This window comes from Ochotona princeps, chromosome 9, assembly GCF_030435755.1.
Source record: "Ochotona princeps isolate mOchPri1 chromosome 9, mOchPri1.hap1, whole genome shotgun sequence".
Taxonomy (NCBI): Eukaryota; Metazoa; Chordata; class Mammalia; order Lagomorpha; family Ochotonidae; genus Ochotona; species Ochotona princeps.
Window position 1 is genome coordinate 50,099,030 of NC_080840.1, and position 20,113 is coordinate 50,119,142.

General features: G+C 40.0%; 1 non-coding gene across 1 annotated transcript; it reads right to left on the bottom strand.

Annotated features, from left to right (window-relative positions):
* Positions 1–18,497: 18,497 nt before the first annotated feature.
* Positions 18,498–18,604, bottom strand: LOC118757556 (U6 spliceosomal RNA). The gene has a single exon (XR_004995262.1). It is a non-coding gene; the product is annotated as a U6 spliceosomal RNA (small nuclear RNA).
* Positions 18,605–20,113: the final 1,509 nt, after the last annotated feature.

Sequence of the window (20,113 nt, forward strand, 5' to 3'; positions counted from 1 at the left end):
AAACTCCACAGGCAAGAGGAGAATGGAGTGACATATTCCAGATTCTAAAAGAAAAAAATTTTCGGCCTAGGATAACATATCCAGCAAAGCTTTCTCTTGTTTTTGGAAATGAAATAAAATTCTTCAACAGTAAAGAAAAGTTAAAAGAATTTGCCTCTTTCAAACCTGCTCTACAAATGATATTTCAAGATGTTCTCTTGACAGAGAGGAGGAATAGCACCTACCAAAACCAAAGGCAAATGGGAAGAACATCCCAGTAAAATGACAACAGAAGACTAAACCAATGAACAACCCATTCCTAAAATGACAGGACCAAAGTACCACCCATGTATATTAAATTCTGAATGTAAATGGCTTCAGCTCAATCAAACATCACAGGTTAGTAGACTGAATTAAAAAACAAAACCCATCTGTTTATTGTCTGGAGGAGACACACTTCAACAAAGATCAGCGGAAACTATATCACATGGGTTTTGTTGTTTTCTGTTGGTTTCATCTCTTCAAAACACTTTCTTCTGATTAAATCATCCAATGACTCATAGATCATGCAGTGATTTAAATATTTTTTAAAGATTTATTTATTTATTTTATTTTTTTTTTATTTTTATTTTATTTTATTTTTTTTATATATTTATTATTTAACTTCAGTAATTACATTGTATTATGTGACACAATTACATAGATACTTGGGTTCTCCCCACCCCTCCCCAAACCCTCCCACCATGGTGGATTCCTCCACCTTGTTGCATAACCACAGCTCAAGTTCAGTTGAGATTCCCCCATTGCAAGCATATACCAAACATAGAGTCCAGCATCTTATTGTCCAGTCAAGTCCAACGGCTTCTTAGGTATACCCTCTCTGGTCTGAAGACAGAGCCAGCAGAGCATCATCCCAGTCAATTGAAAGCTCCAACATACCATCAGCACAAATTTACATCGTTATGGAATTAATTGACATAGTAATGAGTAACCAATATGTTAAAAGTAAATGCGAGTTCTTAACCACCTTCTGTGACCACCTCATTGACATTTCAATTTTAGTTTATACACAACATATAACATACATAACATAACTTGTTATACATAACATCATATCATCTTAAATTAAGGCAAACATGTGGTATTTAACCTTTTGGGATTGGCTCATTTCCCTTAGCATTATGGTTTCCAGTTTGGCCCATTTGGCCACGAAGAACTGCATTTTGTTTTTTTTAATAGCTGAGTAGTATTCCATGGAGTAGATGAACCATAGCTTTCTTATCCAATCCTCTGTTGATGGGCATTTTGGTTGCTTCCATGTTTTTGCAATTACTGATTGTGCTGCTATGAGCATAGGAGTGCATGTTGGTTTCTCATAAAACAAGTGTTCTGGATATATTCCTAGGAGTGCTATTGCTGGATCATACGGTATGTTGAATTTGAGTTGTTTGAATATTCTCCATACTGATTTCCATAGAGGCTGTACCAGCCTGCAGCCCCACCAGCAGTGGAGTAGGGTTCCCTTTTCCCCGCAACCTCGCCAACAAGTGTTGTTGGTGCTTTTATTCATGTGGGCCAGTCTTACTGGTGTTAGGTGGTACCTCATTGATGTTTTAATTTGGATTTCCCTTATTGCCAGGGAACTTGAGCATTTTTTCATATGTTTATTTGCCATTTGGGTTTGTTCCTTTGTGAAGTGTTTGCCCATTTCCCGTGCCCATTTCTTGAGTGGCTTGTTTGTTTTGACATTTTGGTTGTTTTGTAGCTCTTTGTATATTCTGGAGATCAGCCCTCTATCACCTATGTCGTGTGCGAAGATCTTCTCCCATTCTGTGGGTTGCCTTTTTACTTTGTTGATTGTTTCTCTAGCTGTACAGAAGCTTCTTAGTTTGATGAGGTCCCAATTGTTTATTTTGGTCTCGATTTCTACTGCATTTGGAGTCTTTTTTAGGAAGTGAGGGCCTACCCCTAAGTGTTCCAGTGTGTTTCCAACATTTTCTTCCAAAAGTTTGAAGGTTTCTGGATGTAGGTTTAGATCTGTTATCCATTTAGATCTGATCTTAGTGTATGGTGAGAGATGTGGATCTATTTTTTTGTTTCTGCAGGCTATCAACCAGTTGTCCCAACAGCATTTATTGAACAGACCTTCCCATTTGCCTGGATTGTCGTTTGTCTTTTTGTTAAAGATTATTTGGCTGTATCTGTGTGGGTTTCCTTCTGGTGTTTCTATTCTGCTCCATTGATCTTCCTCTCTATCTTTGTGCCAGTACCAGGCTGTTTTGATAACCACTGCCCTATAGTATGTCCAGAGGTCCAGAACTGTGATTCCCCCTGCTAACTTTCTGTTCTTCAGGATGGTTCTAGCTATCCGTGGTTTTTTGTGCTTCCAGATGAACCTTTGGATCATTGTTTCCAGTTCCATGAAGAATGTTTTGGGCAATTTGATTGGGATTGCGTTGAATGTATATATTGCTTTTGGCAGTATAGACATTTTAATGATATTGATTTTACCTATCCAGGAGCATGGGATGTTACTCCATCTTTTGAGGTCTTGTTCAATTTCTTTTTTAAGTAGTTTGTAGTTTTCTTCAAATAAGTCTCCTACATTTTTGGTTAGATTTATTCCCAGATATTTCATACTTTTCTCTGTTATTTTGAATGGTATCTTGCTGGTTAAGTCTTTTTCCATCTTGGGGCTGTTCGCATACACTATGGCTGTTGATTTTTGTTCATTAATTTTGTACCCTGCCACTCTACCAAACTCTCGTACAAGTTCTAGCAGTCTCTGTATTGAGTCTCTTGGCTCTTCTACATAAAGAATCATATCATCTGCATATAGTGAGAGTTTAACTTCTAACAGAGAAGGAAAACTACAGACCTATCTCTTTGATGAACATTGATGCTAAGATTCTCAACAAAATCCTAGCCAACAGAATTCAAAAACACATCAGACAGATCGTTCATCCAGATCAAGTAGGATTCATCCCTGGAATGCAGGGGTGGTTCAACATTCGCAAATCCATAAATGTGATACACCACATCCAAAAACTGAAAAACAAGAATCACATGATAGTATCAATAGATGCAGAAAAAGCTTTCGACAAAATCCAACACCACTTCCTACTAAAAACCCTAACCAAGGTAGGCATAGATGGAAAAATCCACAACATAATTAAAGCCATATATGAAAAACCCAACGCCAGCATCATACTGAATGGAGAAAAACTGGAACCCTTCCCACTGAGATCTGGAACAAGACAGGGATGTCCACTTTCTCCACTACTATTCAACATAGTCCTAGAGGTACTCGCTGAGGCCATAAGACAAGAAAAAGAAATCAGAGGAATCCAAATGGGAAACGAAGATTTATTTATTTTTATTGGAAAGTCAGATATACAAAGAGGAGGAGAGACAGAGAGGAAGATCTTCCTTCTGATGATTCACTCCCCAAGTGAGCGCAAATGGCCGGTTCTGTGCCAATCTGAAGCCAGGAGCCGGGAACTTCCTGCAGGTCTCTCACATGGGTGCAGGAACCCAAGGCTTTGGGCTGTCCCCACTGCATTGCCAGTCCACAAGCAGGGAGCTGGATGGGAAGTGGAGCTGGTACGATTAGAACTGGTGACCATATGGGATCCTGGAAGGTGCAAGGCAAGGACTTTAGCCACTGGGCCACCACACTGGGGCCTGATTTAAATATATTTTTAAATGATTTTCTAATTATTTAAGATTTTTTATTCTTATCTTTAGCTGAAAGGTAGTGAGATCTTTTATCCTGCTCACTTCCCAAATTCCTGTAACAGAGCTGAGCTAGGTTGAAGCTGGGAGTTGGTGATTCAATCTGAGTCTCCCACACAGGTGGCAGGATGTAACTACTTGAGTGGTCACTGGTCCCTCTTGGGAAACATATTCAGCAACTAGAATTGAAAGCAGAGCAGGACCTCGAATTTCAAATTGAAATTGTTTACAAGCCTTCAGGTAAAACTCCCCATAGAGAGATTTTGATAAATGATCCTCATAGTTTAATAGAATAAATATTTTAAAAAACTATTTTATTGAAAAGTCAGATTTACAAGGGGAAGAGACAGAGAGAAAGATCTTCCATCTGCTGGTTGACTCCACAAATGCTGGAGTTGAGCCAATCGGCACCCAGGAGCTAGGAACCAGGAGCCAGGAGCCTTTCTGCGTCTCTGAAGTGGGTACAGGGTCCCAAGGTTTGGGGCTATTCTCTGCTGATTTCTCAGGCCACAGGCAGGGAACTGGAATGGAAGTAGAGCTACCAGGACACAAACTAGTGCTCATAGGGGATGCCGCATTTGGAGGTGGAGGATTAGCCAATTCAGCAATTGTGTCAGCCCTTAGAACCAAAATTCTTACCAAGAACACAGCTACTGATCTAGCTTAATATAGCTACCGACTTTCATGATCAAATCTGAATGCTTTCTTGATGTAAAGTGAGGCCTATCACCCTTTTAAGATAGTTTACTTTTAGCTGATAGCTTTTTGAAAAAGATGTGATCCTCCATTGATTTTCTGTATTTGGTATCTGGAAAAGTAGAGGTTTTGAGTGTTTTGAAGTCACTGTATTTTTTTTTTTTTACTAAAATTTCCATTCATTTAAAATCATTCATTTTGGAGCCCCAGGTGGCAGACATGGAGGAGTGTGAGATGGTCCTATATAGAAATACAGATTGATTTCATACTGTTTCCGCCCCAGTCTTGTCTTAATCGGAATGTTCCAATTCCATGATCATCCAAATCGACTCCCACCATCCATGTGTTTGATTAGCTTTTTTTTTTTTTTTTTGGTGACACTTTCTGGTACTTTTATGTGAGATGTGCATGAATCTCCTGCTCCCTCCCAAATGTATGTTCGTCCTTGCTTTTCGGTTATCTAAATTAATCCATGTTTTGAACTGATTATATATAGATATAGTTGATGGAACTTCTTTGAAAATCTGCTTTTTTTTTATTTGCTTTGGAATCAGATATCAGTCTACGGCCATACCACCTTGAACGCGCTCGATCTTGTCTAGAATCAGATATCACTGACCTAAATAAACCAGTGACCAATGATTGCATCAGATTGAATCCTTTTTATTATCAGCTGAGGAAATTAGAACAAGAGACATGTACTATTTTACCAGGCTGTTTGAGTGACAGAGAGAGATACCACTTGGTCACAACCACAGATATACCTAGTTGTACTGCCTCAGGTTTGGGCCAGAAAACAAGCACCTTGCATAAAATTCATTTCATTAATCATTATACTTTGCACAGATACAAGAGGGAGACACTGTGCTTAAATTTAAATGGCTACATATCTGGGTTGCCTCACCTGTCTTAATAATGACAACCTTGGAGACTGTGATACTGTTATGGGTTGGTGATATTTGAACAGGTCACACCCAAGTACAAGTGCATCTGGGCTAAGGCCTTTTCCCCTAAGCATTTGTTCCAAATATTTTCTATGGATGTTTTCTTCTTAATGGCTTGATGCAGTCTTGATAAGTTTTATTTTTCCTTTGTTCTCATTTATAATGAAAGAGGGTCTATTTAACTTACAGTCCCAGAGGGTCAAGGTCATCACACCTGCATCTAGTTGTCTTTGGTGAAGGCGCTAGGGTGGGTGGCACCACAGTGGAGACAGCTAGCACAGAATTCACATGACCAGACAGCAAGTAAGAGCCTGGATTGAAGACAAGCTTTCCCCTTCTGTAACAACTGATTCTTGTGGGAACTCATGCTGCCAAATTCAACCCACTGCAAGAAGTCAGCATTGTTAACCGCAGTTTCCTAACTTGAAACAAAGCATAGCAGTTGGCTGGTTTCACCTTGGTGGCTTCATGAGGTCAGGTAGAGAAAATGCATTAGGGAGAAGTCTTTTGGTGCCCAGATTATGCAAAACTAGCAGTAATGTCATGCATGGTGACATTTGAAAACATACTCAGACATGCTTATCAGAGATGCCCGAGACTTGAACAATTAAATTAAAAAATACTTTTCTTTTGATTAGAAAAGCTGGAAGGAAGTAGAGCTGGGACAGATGGAAAGCCACAGGGGTGTGTATGACCGCACCTTATTAGCTCTGGGGATTCATAAGTAGTAGGAATATATCATTCTCTTGTATCACTGTTTGCCCTCTCTGTAAAATAAAGGAAGGAATATGCTTAGGATTCTTTTTCCAAAATAAGAGCCTTAAAATTAGATTCCTAAACTAAATACCCAGTTGTCATAAAGATCATCTTAAAAATTTCCCCTTTATGTTTTTTCTGTGACCTAAATAAGACATAATCACAATACATTCACTTTTCAAAACTACCTTATTCCTTGAAATTTGGTAGAAATCCAATAGAAAATTCCAGAAATGGGTAGTGGTTCCCTTAAATATCAAGGACAGAGTTCAGATGAGTCATTGCAGGCCCTCGCCAAGGCTTGTGAAATCCGTCTGTTAATTTCTTCAGGAGTCCCGTCCTACTCTTGCATTTGTCGCAGCGTGTTGTGATAAATAATGCAATGCCTTCCCAACAGTTTCCTTAGCCATGCAAGGGGGTACATTCTAAAAAGAGAACAAGCAGACACAGAAATGGAAATTAACCCCAGGCCTGCCAGCTTCCGTCAGGGATAATGGCGTCACATAATTCCAGGGTTAAATGAGAAGTAGGTGCCTTTTTACTGAGTTTGGCTCTTTGTCCTTGCTTTAGTGTGTCATTGTAGCAACTGTCATGTAAGGTTAATGACAGCCCCTCATTACCCTTGTCAAATATGTAATAATGTGGCCCAACAACGGGTCTGAATGGCTTCTGCTTGTCAGACCCCTATGTTTTGCCTAGCAGATGGTCACTGTGTTTGGAGAGGCCCTCGCTCAGATCCATCACACTGATATCCTGAACACGTGTGTGCGGGAAGCACTTTCCCCTGATGGGACAGTGTGTGGCTGGAATACTAATTGAGCACAGCAAGACAACTGCAGGCTTCACCATCCCTCCTCTCCCAAGTCCCTGTTAGCTTTCTGTGAGGCTCCAGGGGAAAAGAGAGCTGATAGGACCTTTCTTGCCTCTCTCCTTCTATTATTTCCAGAGAAACACAGCACTTTTCAGCTGTGATACACACCCGTTTTGAAACCCTTTATTTGAATCACTTACGATGCAGCACCCATGAAATTTAGACACATTCTATTTTCGGAGATGTGGAAACAAAAGGGAAAAAGCCTCAGAGAGGAAAGTGGCAGGGGGCAGGGCTTTCCTGGAAAACAGCTATAGCCTGGGTATAGGAAACTGGAATCCAAGCTTGTGTGTTTGTACAAAGTCACTGCTCTGGCCTTGGCTTGCATACACTTGCCTGGAGAGGTCATCTAGCTGCAGGAGGAGAGAGAGACACTCAAGGCCATATAAAAGAAGAACTGTCTGTCCTCCAACAGCCCCAGCCTTTCTCATCCTCAGGGTTTTGTTTGTTTGTTTTGCTTTAGTTTTGTTTTTCACTTTAAGTAATTTCTTTAAAAAATGAGCAATGGTTTCCAACGGTTTCTGAAATCAACTTGAACTCTAAATATCTGCGAAATTAGTGATAGGGTATGCCTTTCTACTTCCCTTGGCATGCTGTTCTTACAGCTTTTCAGGTTGCACACATGTCTTCAGTTACAACTAGTCTATTTCCTTTATTCATCTGCTTTCTTGGTGTCAAATTTTTTCTTACATCTAAATGAATAGGAAACTCTCATATGTCCTCCAATTCAGCCCCTTCCTCAAAAATATTTCCCAAGATCATAGCTCCGATAAATTCCACATCTCTAAATATTTCCAATCATAGAAGCATCACATTACTGATCAATATATATTCAAAATTATAAAACTTGAGTACAGGAATAATAAGCATCTACTGCATTTTGAAGATAAACCCATAAAAGTTTCTTTGTCCAAGAACAAGTTCAGAGAGTTAATATGATGGCAAAATCAGAATTCAGGTTTTTTTGTTGTTGTTCTCAATTTAGTATTCTTTTCTCACCATAATAAACCTCTCACTCCCTGTTTTTCACTAAGAACTTGATTTTGTTATTTCTTTTCATGTCCTCTCATGTCAGTCTTAGTGGTGTCTGCCATTGTGGGTTTGGGCAGACCAACATACTTCTGGGAACACAAGATATGGTCATTTCACAGAGCACAGAATGCTGTGAGTTACAGGATTGGTACCATTGAAATCTCTGACATCTCCATGCCATTTTTTGACAATCTTGACATAATTAGGGTAAAAGCTTCAAACCCTACAGGAAGATGGGACAGACAACTAGCTCCGTATTGTTCCCTTCATATATTTGATGTAAAAGGAGATTTTAAGGGAGAAACCCTACCCAGTCTCCCAACCACCCCAGGTCCCGGATGTGGGGCGTGCTCCGAGGGTCTTGCTCAAGTGGTTTTGATAGTTCAACAGATCTGAATTGCTGCCACTCTCATCACTCCAAGCAAGATGAGGACGTTGAAGAATCCACTGACTGACATAGTCCATCATAGAGTCTCTGCCCAGTTTTTCCTTGCCAACATATAGCTGAGGTGGTTGATTGACTTGTTCTTTCCTCTGTCTTTTGAGGGTTAGGGTTCTGAGTCCGGAAGCTCAATTGGGGAGATCCCCAAAGAAACTTTGTCTGAGGTGTTTCCCAGACCAGATTCTTGTATGTACTAGCAAGTACAGGGCCAGGCACAGTCCATTGCCCCAATCAGCTGGTGGTTGCAATTGCTGGGTTGGTTCTGTTTCAATCCCTGTCTTCCACTGGAACCAATGGGTGTCGCAGTCCAGCCTGGTTCTGCCCAGCACATACAAAGCCCTCACACAGACCTAGTCAGAGCGACCCACAATAACCCCCACCAGGCCCGCCCCCTAACCTGGTTTGCCAGTATGTGTGGCAGACTAGTCCAGTCTGTCCCACATCCCCTTTTGCTCTCATACATGTCAATGGGTATTAAAACTTGTTCCATCTAACCAGCTCAACTATCCAGCCTTCACGGACGTTGTTGGGCGTCTGTCTAGCCACCCCAGCCCCTGTCCTAGTTTTCGTGCCCTCCTGTGGGGGGTGGTAACCCAAGAGGCAGGAGCCCACTATTTCCCTCCCAGGCCACTTCCACTCCCAGATTATGCACTCTCCAGGTGGTTCTGTGTTTTCACTTGACAGAACTAGTCCCTAGTGCCAGCTTCTGTGAGCTGATGCTGTGGCTAAGCCCCAACAACCCTCATACACTCTAATTGTAGATTTCACCAGTAGGAATAATCAGCCCAGTCTGGTTTTTCCCTGATCTAGTCCACATGAGGCGTGCAGGTGTTGTAGCCCTGTAGTCTGGTCTGTCCCCATCCCAGCTCATGCTCTCCAGAGCAAGTAGCTGTCCAGCAAGGGAACCACCCCTTATTCTGATGCCGGCTCTGCCCATTAATAAATGATCTCTGGCACTCAACTGTGGGTATTAGCATAATAAGTGACACTCCAGTTTTCAATCTTTTATATGACCCATCCCAGAGACCACTGAGTTGCTTTGAAGCAGCTTCCATGAGCAAAATGCCATGTTAGGTCTCAGGGGGTGAAGGAACTTGTGGCCTCTGAGGGAGGTGTTGGGTGTCCTGGCATCCTTGGTGGAGGAGACACCTCCTACCACATAAACCCACTAACTGTGGTAGGGGTGGGGAGGAAGTACACTGAGGTCTGTATTCTGCCCTCCCAGTATGGAAGGGAAAGCAGAATTTCAGGCGTTTCTGATCCAGTCTTCCAGGAGGAAAACAATATTTCAACTGACTTTAGATTTGCTCAATGTTTTTCCTTCATCAAATATGTGGAAATTTCAGCTTGCAAGTTGAATAATTTTACTTTTTAAATAAAACCAACATGGTTGTAGTACACTTCTGTGTTCTCTTTGATTCCAGAGACTCTTTCTGCAAATGTTTTTCTCATGTGTTTAATTTAGCTTCATTCTTTACCCAATTCATTAACACTACATTTGCACTACTGTCCATGGACAATCTAAGCCAAGGGTGGCTATCCTCTGTATTCCTTAGAAGTTGTACCCTGTAATTGTTATTTGGCATATTTTTTCTTTCAATATTTATGGAAGACTAAATACATCAAATACTTTTGTGTTATAATCCAAAAATAGCTGAAGCAACATTTTGTGTGTTCAAACACAGTCTAGCAGTAAAGATATGAACAGATAAACCTTATGATTCAAACTTAATCTTTTCTTCATAGTTCTTTTGATATGAGCCAATCCTTTCTCTCTTACTTCCAATGCCTACCATCTGCCTTTAGGGATTGTTGCTCTGTAGTCCGTGACCTTCCCCCATTCCCAAACTATTTTCTGACTGCTGTTCCTTCCTTCTGAAGCCTTACTTGGCATTTAGCCATTGCCTAAGTACATTAGGCTTTCTCATTAGGGGTTCATTGCTTGTTTTCTCATATCACAGTATCTTAGGGCCAGGGGTTGGAGTCAGCATCCTCTCTGATCCTCATTGCTGAATTCAGGTCATTACTTCTGCTTCACTTTATAACAAATTTTGACTCCACCCTATTTCTTTTAGCTTGTACCATCTGGTAGAACCACCTGTCTCTCCTCATTGTGTGGTCTGCAAATCTCTTGGTAACCAGCTCCTCATTGATTACAAGTTCTGGATCACATGCTACCCACAGAGATGACCTGTCCCATGTGTAAACCTCTCAGGTGCTTGAGTGCTTATCCTTAGTAACTCATCTCTGGCTTTCCTCTTTGTCACCTTGCCAATCCCCAGTCATATTTTACTTATTGCCATAATCATTAACCACAGCACCTTTAAATAACAAAATTAAACAGCCCATTTCTTTCCATCAACCACCTCCTACTTCACTTGTTAGGATATGCCCTGGCAGCAGCAACCCATGGATTTTACCATCTATTTTCTTTCTGATTTCTTGTGTCTTCACACCCCACTTTCCAGTGAGGATTCAGCAGTAAATCATGATAATAACTTTCTTGCAAAAGCTTAGCCTCTATATTCATCCACCATATTTTCCTTTCCACAATATTTCTTGGCAAAACTCCAAACCTGGATAAATCCAACCATCTGTCTCCCCTGTGGCTACATCTAAGCAGTTGACTGTCACTAGTGAAAATTATAAAACCAGGCAGACAGGTTTTCCTTTAATTGTATCCATATCATTTCAAATGGACACTTACCATAGTCCAGACATCTTGGTGTGTTTCTCTCTTCAGCTGGTCCTAAAAGATGCTCCCTTCAATTGGTTCTCCATCTCCTTGCCCTGAGGAATTTTTGCCCAGAATCATCACTCCAGTTAGACCCTTTTGATTCGTTGTTCCCAAAGCATTCTTAGTTATTTTTTTTAAATGCAAAAAAGATTTTCCCTTCTGATACCACTAATATGACACTTACTGTGCTGAGACAGAGACTAACTGCAAATTTCTTGAAGTTATCTAAGCACAGCTTAACAATCAACCAGTGTTTCTCATCTCTCAGCCACTTTCTGGCCATGTCTCCTTTCTTCCTTAGCCTCTTGGATCCTAAGTCACATCTGCGTCTGTCCCTTTGGGTTATCATACTTATTTCTCCTTGCTTGGGTAATTCTTCTTTGGTCTGCTGTTAAACTCCACTTTGCTCAGACTGCCATCCCTTGAAATCTCCATTCTAATCCTCTTTTCTCAGCTTCTCTTCAAGGTGATGGTTTTCTTTTTTTTTTTTTTAAAGATTTATTCATTTTATTACAGCCAGATATACACAGAGGAGGAGAGACAGAGAGGAAGATCTTCCGTCCGATGATTCACTCCCCAAGTGAGCCGCAACGGGCCGATGCGCGCCTATCCGAAGCCGGGAACCTGGAACCTCTTCCGGGTCTCCCACATGGGTGCAGGGTCCCAATGCATTGGGCCGTCCTCAACTGCTTTCCCAGGCTACAATCAGGGAGCTGGATGGGAAGTGGGGCTGCCGGGATTAGAACCGGCGCCCATATGGGATCCCGGGGCTTTCAAGGCGAGGACTTTAGCCGCTAGGCCACGCCGCCGGGCCCAAGGTGATGGTTTTCTTGCATCGCATGACATCATCTCAATTTCTAGTTTACATTTTATCCATGTGATCCCTTATTTAATTTCCTTATCATCCACTAGACTCTATCAGGGAGCAAATCTTATCTATCTGATTTGTCACTATCTATTCAATATAAAGTTGGTTCTTTCCATTAGCAGGAGTTTAATGAATACTTGTTGAGTGAAAGAAAAGGATTGTAAATGAATTGCTGCTGCTAACCTGGAAAAGTGCAAGATTATAACTTATAGGGGAACCATGAGAGTGTTTGGAGAAAACAAAATGAAGACAAAGAAAAAGAGGAGGGGGAGAAAGAAGAAAAAGAGGAGGAAAAAAAGAGAATTTGGATAAAGGGAATGCCCTAGAAAATCATGGATCTATGAATAAATTATGTGTCCCTGAGATAGTCTTTGTTTCAACCACAGGGAAAAGGATGGCAAACATTGACAGATATCACAATGGTTCCCTGGAAATATCGAGTGTACATAATGGCCTTCAGAGATTCCACATCTTGCTCCATGGAATTACTGAATGTGTTATTTTCAGGGGAGGATGACAATAAGGGATTTAGGGTTGCTAATCAGCTGATCTTGAGTTTACCAGAATGTTCTGGAATGTTCAAATGAATCCAGTCTCATTGTAGGATTCTTGGATGTGAACAGGGAGGGAGAAGCAGCAGCATCCAAGTGATTCAACATGAGAAAATCTCAAGTGTGGTTTTTGAGTTTTCATGTAGAGAAGGAGAGCATGTGCTGAGGAGAGGGGCAGCTTCTAGAAACTGGAAAAGGCAAAAAAAAAAAAAAAAAATTCTCCTCTGGAGTGACCTGAAGAGAATGCAGTCATGACGATACATAGGTTGGAATCCAGTGAGACCTATGGCAGGCTCCTGATCTCCAGGACAGATGGAAAGATGCTAAGTTTCTGTTGTGTTGGAGTCACTAAATTGACTGCCATCTGCTATTGCAGCAACAGGAGACTTGCACAGAAGTGAAGCTTTGGATGTGTGCTGGGGTGAGACAGTGACAAGCCCTCTCATGATACTTAGTGGTCTGACCTCTGTGTTCTGGGGCACAGAATGACAATGGGTGCTTTAAAGCCACAACATCGTGGTGAGTCTGCTATGTGAGATGATATCTTTGAATCTATGTGGGGAAAACTGCTGTGTGAGAGGCTTGTTGATTTCAAGAGAGGCTGTCAAGACCTCTAAAAAAATCTGAGTATTTAGGAAAAGTTAAGGGGAAGATCCTACAGGTATTTTCATCATGACATGTTGTTATTGAGTTCCTGAATTTTAATAGTTTTATATAATATAAAATAAACAAAATGTAATAGTTTTAGACTTTATTTCTCAAACTAGAAAAAGAGTTTCTGAAATACAATGTCTTAAAAATATATACTGGTTTGTGTCTTCTTGAATTCCTAATCATAACTGCTTAATAAATGTTAAGTGTTCATTTTGTAGAGAATTAAGACCACAAAACTTTCGTTACTTTTGTAGATCTGTGAAAATTTCTTAGACAATGGAAAGGAATGGTGAAGAGTAGCAATTGTCAACATCATTCTTTCACTAACAGGATCATCCTCTAAAACCACGGTTTCTTGGTCTGTGAAACAGACCCGAAAGCAAATCTAACTGTCCAAATTTTAAAAATGAATGGTAAGATCAACTTTCATTAGGTAACAATGAAATACAAAATGTTCAGTTAGTAAACCTAACTACCATTTTCTATGCAGTTTTTTATAATACATATTTTCATGAGCATTTTGAAAAACCATTGTATACATGGAATTCAAAATTTTTGTTCCAAATTAAAAATATACTTTTGAAAAAAAAAATGAATGGGATAGGCTCAAAAAGAACATCAGTTTGTAGGCGGGGCAGCCTCCGTTCTGAGGCTCTCAAACAGGAATCTCAGAACACCAGTGATCATGCAACATCTGCTATCGAACTGAACTCAAGTGAAATCACTGGGACCCTTAATTTCTGCCTGCTTTTGAAGAGAATGTGACATAGGATTATAAAAAGCTGTATGACGCTTTAGTTTCCTTTGCTTCCCCCTTGTTGAAGGACAGCTGTTGAAGAAACCAGTTCAGCAATCTGTTTCTTGCCTGTCATCCTGCTCACCAACTCCGTGTTCCTCCGGGAAGGAAATGATGGGAATAGAAAGCAGGAAAACAAAGAATGTTCCAGAGCTTCCTGCTGGTGGCTTTCAGCGGAGGAAGTGCAATAAATACCATAGAAATAGTTTAGCAGAGCTGGCTACTCTCTTGGGACCCATTGGAAAAACTGGCCATCCTCCTGGGAGATGAAGGCATTCAAAATTTATTATTTCCATTTTATACAAGCATTTCACCCAAAATGAAAGGGAAAATATGCTTTAATGTGGTTATTGACCTGTTTTGATGATTAGGAATATGAATACACACATATAGAAGAAAAATCAAACAATTTTAATGTGTTATCAAATGATTAAATATCTGCTAGGTGGCAGGATGGTTCTCCGTAAGAAGCGTGAATTTTTTTATGTGTTTGCACCAGCTCCAAAGACTCGCAGGGTCTGTTCTGTGATGTTTGGGCACACCTGCCTGCAGCTGTCAGGTAATGTGGGAAGCTCACACCATCTTGTTTCCTGTTGATGACTCTTCCTTATAATATAATGAATCTTGGGGCTCAGTGTGATGAGTCAGTGGTGAAATCGTCTCCTTGCTTGAGCCAACATCCCATATGGGCGTCCGTGGGTGTCCCAGATGATCCATTTTCCATCCGGCTCCCTGCCTGTGGCGTGGGAAAGCTGTAGAGGACAGTCCAAAGCCTTTGGACCCTGCACCCATGTGGGAGACCTGGAAGAAGCTCCTGGCTCTGTATCAGCTCAGCTTTGGGGAACAGCAGACAGAAGCTTTTTTTCTCTGTCTCTCCTTCTCTCTGCAAAACTGCCTTGGGAAAAAAAAAGGAATCTTGGTTTTTGCTAGCCACTACAGGGCTTAACTTTTAAAGTACCTAACAGTGTATTATGCTATCAATTGCTTCAAACTTTTTAGAAATAATTTCCCAACTTTTTATTATGAGTTTCTGTATAGTTCTTGAGTTTGGACTTGATTTGCCTTTTAGTCTTATTTTTCTTCCTCCTTTACATCTCATGCACCCCCAATCCTGCATCACAATTCTCTTATGCTTCCCTGTCTCTGAGCTACTCAACATTGTTCCCCTGTTTAGAATTCTCCCATTCTCTTTTCTGTTTGAAGTCTGCTGAGACACCTCTTCCTCTGAGAAGTCGAACCCATTTTAATGTCTGCTCTTCAACAATCAGGTCAGATTAAGTCACTACTACTTTTGAGCCTCCATACTTGCTCATTTACACTTTTACTCTTAGCACAGGTTCTGTATTCTGACTAGTGTAATTCTTTTTTGTTTTTGTTCCTCTCTTCCACTGGAGTTTCAATCCCTTGAGTTTGAGGACCTGTTGGTTTTGTAAATCCTGTAGAGACTAAGATGATACCAGATACATGGTTATGATTGAAGGAATATAGAAAAGAATTTCAAGAAGTTTATGGAAAATGAAATTAAAAATATTAGTTTATCTTTCATACAAATATTTTAAAAACCCAAGAATATCAGAGATCTTCTAATACCTTAAGAGGAACATACATTATGAATAAATTGCAAAGATAGCAACTTGTAGAGGACACCTGATGATGCTTACAATGTAGCCCATAGACTAGGAGCTGGTGCATTAATTTCCTCATTATTTAAATGCTGCTTGAAGAAAGAAAACTGCAAAAGCTAATACATGTAAGACAGAATGCAGTATTTATCAGCTGTAGGAGCTGAAAGGTTATTGCTTTAGATACTCTTCTCTGTTGAACTTCCATCAGCTTTTGAATTTACAAATTGATGTCAAGTAAGTTTCCAGGCTCGATTTGGATCCTTCGTTCTTATCCATTATGTAGTATCTGGAGCGCAGGAAAGATTATGTCAACGTCGTGTGTGTGCTCATCTTTGTTGTTCTCTTAAGGAGAGAGGCACTTACCAATTTGGGTACGAGGGTTAGAAAGAGCAAGATAATAACAACAAGCAACAATTGCACAGCAATTTGCAGCCCACAGGCCCTTCAATCTGCTATTCACTTAACTCTCAAGACAATCTTATGAGGCTGGTATTATTGCCCCCACTCTGTAGAAGGGGAATCTCAGGCTAATGATGTTTAAGTGACTTGTCTAAGGTTATATAAAAGCACCAAGACTGACAGAACATTATTTATTCAGAGTAACATAGAGTGAATTGAACTTCAGTATCATTATACTGGAATTTTTGCTATAATCACATGCAACCTTTACTGAGTGCTGACAAGGTAGCAGGCACCATTCTGAGTACTTTCCATGTATTAACTCATTTAATACCTCAAACCACTGCATGAGTTAGGAACAATTATTACTCCTCTTATCTCACAGATTAGAAACAATACCAGGAACATTAGTGACCTTAGTCTTGATCATATAACCAATGAATGACTGAGTTAAGGTTTGGATCAAGGTAATCTAGCTCCCAGGTCATTACATAACCACTACAGTAGGCTGTCTCATGGGTGATATTGTGCCAATTTGAGGTTGTGATTCTGATGAATGATAACAGAATGTTTTCATCTCAGTTAATTTTAGAGATGGAATGTCTGTTGTGGCTGCATATCCTTACCTTATTTCTAGCTATCATTTGTCTGTCCAGAACAGCACCAAACACATACAAATGGTTTAGGGCAATATTTGAAGAATGACTGAAAATAATTCCTCCAATGTTCAGCTGTCAGTAGCTGGGAAAAATCCCCTAGTTAATAGTTGGAGAGCCAGATTATGTATTTCTTTCCACACTCAACCCAAACAGAACTTTTTCTTTTCTTTTTTTCTCCTTCTATCATATCTGCCTTGCTGGTTTTAAGATAGATGGCACTTTCTTGGGGAAATCTTTCATGTTCCAATGATTCAGCTCTAGCACCATCATACTGCCACCCAGTCTAGAATATGTGCCTATTTAAGGGTGTGTATTGCTCCCGTATTTTCACCTTACATAGTATTTGTAATATTCATGACAGTTTAATACTATCTAGTATTCTGCGTGAATATTGATTTTCAAAGCAGAATGCATTATGTTGTTCATGTAAAAATAATTTTAAAGTCAAAGTGACAGAGGTAGTAAGTGGGAACGTTCCGAGAGAGAGAGAGAGAGAGAGAGAGAGAGAGAGAGAGAGAGAAAGATTCCATCTTCTGGTTCCCTTCCCAGGGCTGGGCCTGTTCAAATCCAAGAACCAGGGACTCCAACATGGTGTCTTACCTATGTGTCGGGAACTCAAGTCCTTGGACCAGCATTCTTTTTTCTTTTTGTTTTTCATTTTTGTTTTTCTTTTCTTTTTTAATCTTTTCTTTTTTAAATGATTTCTTTATCTTTATTGGAAAGTCAGATTTACAAAGCAAAGGAGTGATAGAAAGATTTTCCACCTGCTGGCTCACTTCCCAAGTGGCCGCAGTGGCCAGAGATAAGTTGATCCAAAGCCAGGAGTCTGGAGCTTATTCCTGGGTCCCCTACATGAGTGCTGGGTCCTAAGACTTTGGGCTGTCCGCTACTGCTTTCCCAGGACACAAGTAGCGAGCTAAATGGGAAGTGGAGCAGTCTGCATATGAATTTGCACCCACATGGGAACCCAGTATGTCCAATGTGAGAATTTAGTCACTGAGTCATTATGCTCTGCTCAAAATATTTTCTTTTTATATAAAGAGAAAACCATTTACATACACACACACACACACACCCATCTGCCTAGAATTCAGCCATTAGCTACCACACTGGGCCCCAGCATTGTTTTTTCAAGTACATTGTCAAGAAACTGGACTTAACTAGCACTCAGATATAGAGTGCTGGTGCTAGAAACAGTGACTTAACCCATAAACTCACAATAGTGGTCCTTGATTTGCTTTGTTCATGCTGCTCTTTGGGTCCTAAAATTTTAGATATTCATTAGGAATTTGTTGAGTGAATAAGTGAGTGAATCCATCAGTTTTAGCACCCAGCAATACTCATTAATTAGTAAGAATATAGAAATAAAATACCCTGGGCCTGGCACGATAGCATAGTAGCAAAAGTCCCCCCTTTGAATGTGCCGGGATCCCATACATGCTCCGGTTCTAATCCTGGTGGCCCGACTTTCCATCCAGCTACCTGCTTGTGGCCTGGGAATGCAGTCGAGGACAACCCAAAGCTTTGGAACTCTGCACTTGCGTGGGAGACCCAGAAAAAGCTCCTGGCTCCTGGCTTTGGATTGGCTCAGCTCTAGCTGTTGTGGTCGCTTGGGGAGTAAACCATTGGAGGGAAGATCTTCCTCTCTGTCTCTCCTCCTCTCTGTATATCTGCCTTTCCAATAAAAATAAATAAATCTTAAAAAAAAGAAATAAAATACCCTATGTTAGCTGAAGTGATTGATGCCCTCAATGCCGATACCTTATTGCTTTAAAGGGCTGACGTCATCCTTGCACACGGTCATGTTCATCTTCTCTGTAATTGTTCCAACTTCAGTATATGTGCTGCCAAAGTGAGCACTGAAGGAATGATGTGAAGAACCAGACTCCCCCACTCCTTACATTTGGAAAGACTCAGGGAGTGACAGTTATGAATTTTGATTCTTGCTTATTGCCTCCTTTTTGGGGAGTTTGTTCTTCCCCCATGTGTGCTCTCTCTTTCTTCCCCCTTGTATGTCTGTCCTTCTTTCTTTCTTTCCTTTCTTCTTCTCATCTTTCTTTCCTTCTTTCCCTTTCCCTCACGTTGCTTTTTTTCTTTCTTTCCACCAATCCACCCTTCCTTTGTTTCATCTTTTTCTCTGTCTTCATGTTTCTTTCTAGGTAATATTTTGAACTTCTCTGATTTCTCTTTAGGTTTTGTTTTTCTCTTTCTCATAAGTATAGATATTTAAAGTGGTCCCGTATTGGTTCACTGCTCAAACCTCCACAATATCCAAGGATGTGCAAGTTCAGAACTGGGAGCCAGGAGCTTCATTTAATCATTCAGTTTGGTGCAGGGGCCCAAGTACTTCAGGCGTTATGTCTGCTTTCCCAGGCTCATTAGCATGGAGGTGGATTGAAAATAAAGTATCCAGGACTCCAACCAGAGCTCATATGGGATAGTGGTGATGTGAGCAGCAGTTTAACACACTATGACACAATGCCAACCTCAATTTTTTTACTTCCACGAATGCTTGCTTTTGGGTGGGAGATTGGGGCTATAGAAGAAGGATCATAAGTAAATGAAATGAGGATATAGTCAGTGGACATTTCTTTCCAAAAGTGCTATCTATGGACAGTATTAACATTTTAGTTAGATTAGCAGTTTGCTATCTATTTACCTTAACATAGGCTTCTTTTGATGTTGAGTTTTTAAACTCTGAATTTGAGAACATACCTACATACCTACATTGGCAAAAATAATCATCTTTTTGCTTTGAAAGTCATTAATCTTTGCTTCAAATCATGTACAGCATATCATGTGTGCTATAAAAATGTACTTCTCAAGATATTTTTTAGCATAAAAGAAAAACTATATTCCCACTTAACTAGGATCTTTTTACTCCTTATCTTCTAAACTCTTTATTTGTTGGGGAATTAAACCCTTGATTGTAATGTAAATTACAAGCATGCTATTTCAAAAACTAGAAAGAAAAACAGAAAACAATGATGATAGGAAGGAGAAAAGAAAAATTATTAGAATTGTGTCAATAAATTGTATTGGTTTGTTAACATTAAAATAAATTTTAACAATTGAAAACAATGTTCCTTAGATTTATTGTTGCTGTTCAACTGTTTAAATCAAGTTTATTCATATTTATAAAGATGTAATGTACAATATCAAGCAATAATTCAACAAATAGCTTATGGAAGTTTCTTTTTTTCAATCATAAGATTAGATGTTGTGTTTTTTCCAAAAATATTCAATTGTCCATGTCTACAGTTTTAGTAATCTAGCATACAAAGCTTCATTGGAACTTTAATCAGGAACAATTTTTCTTTTATAAAGTTTTTACTATAAGGGTATTTTTGTATATTTAGATAATTTTGT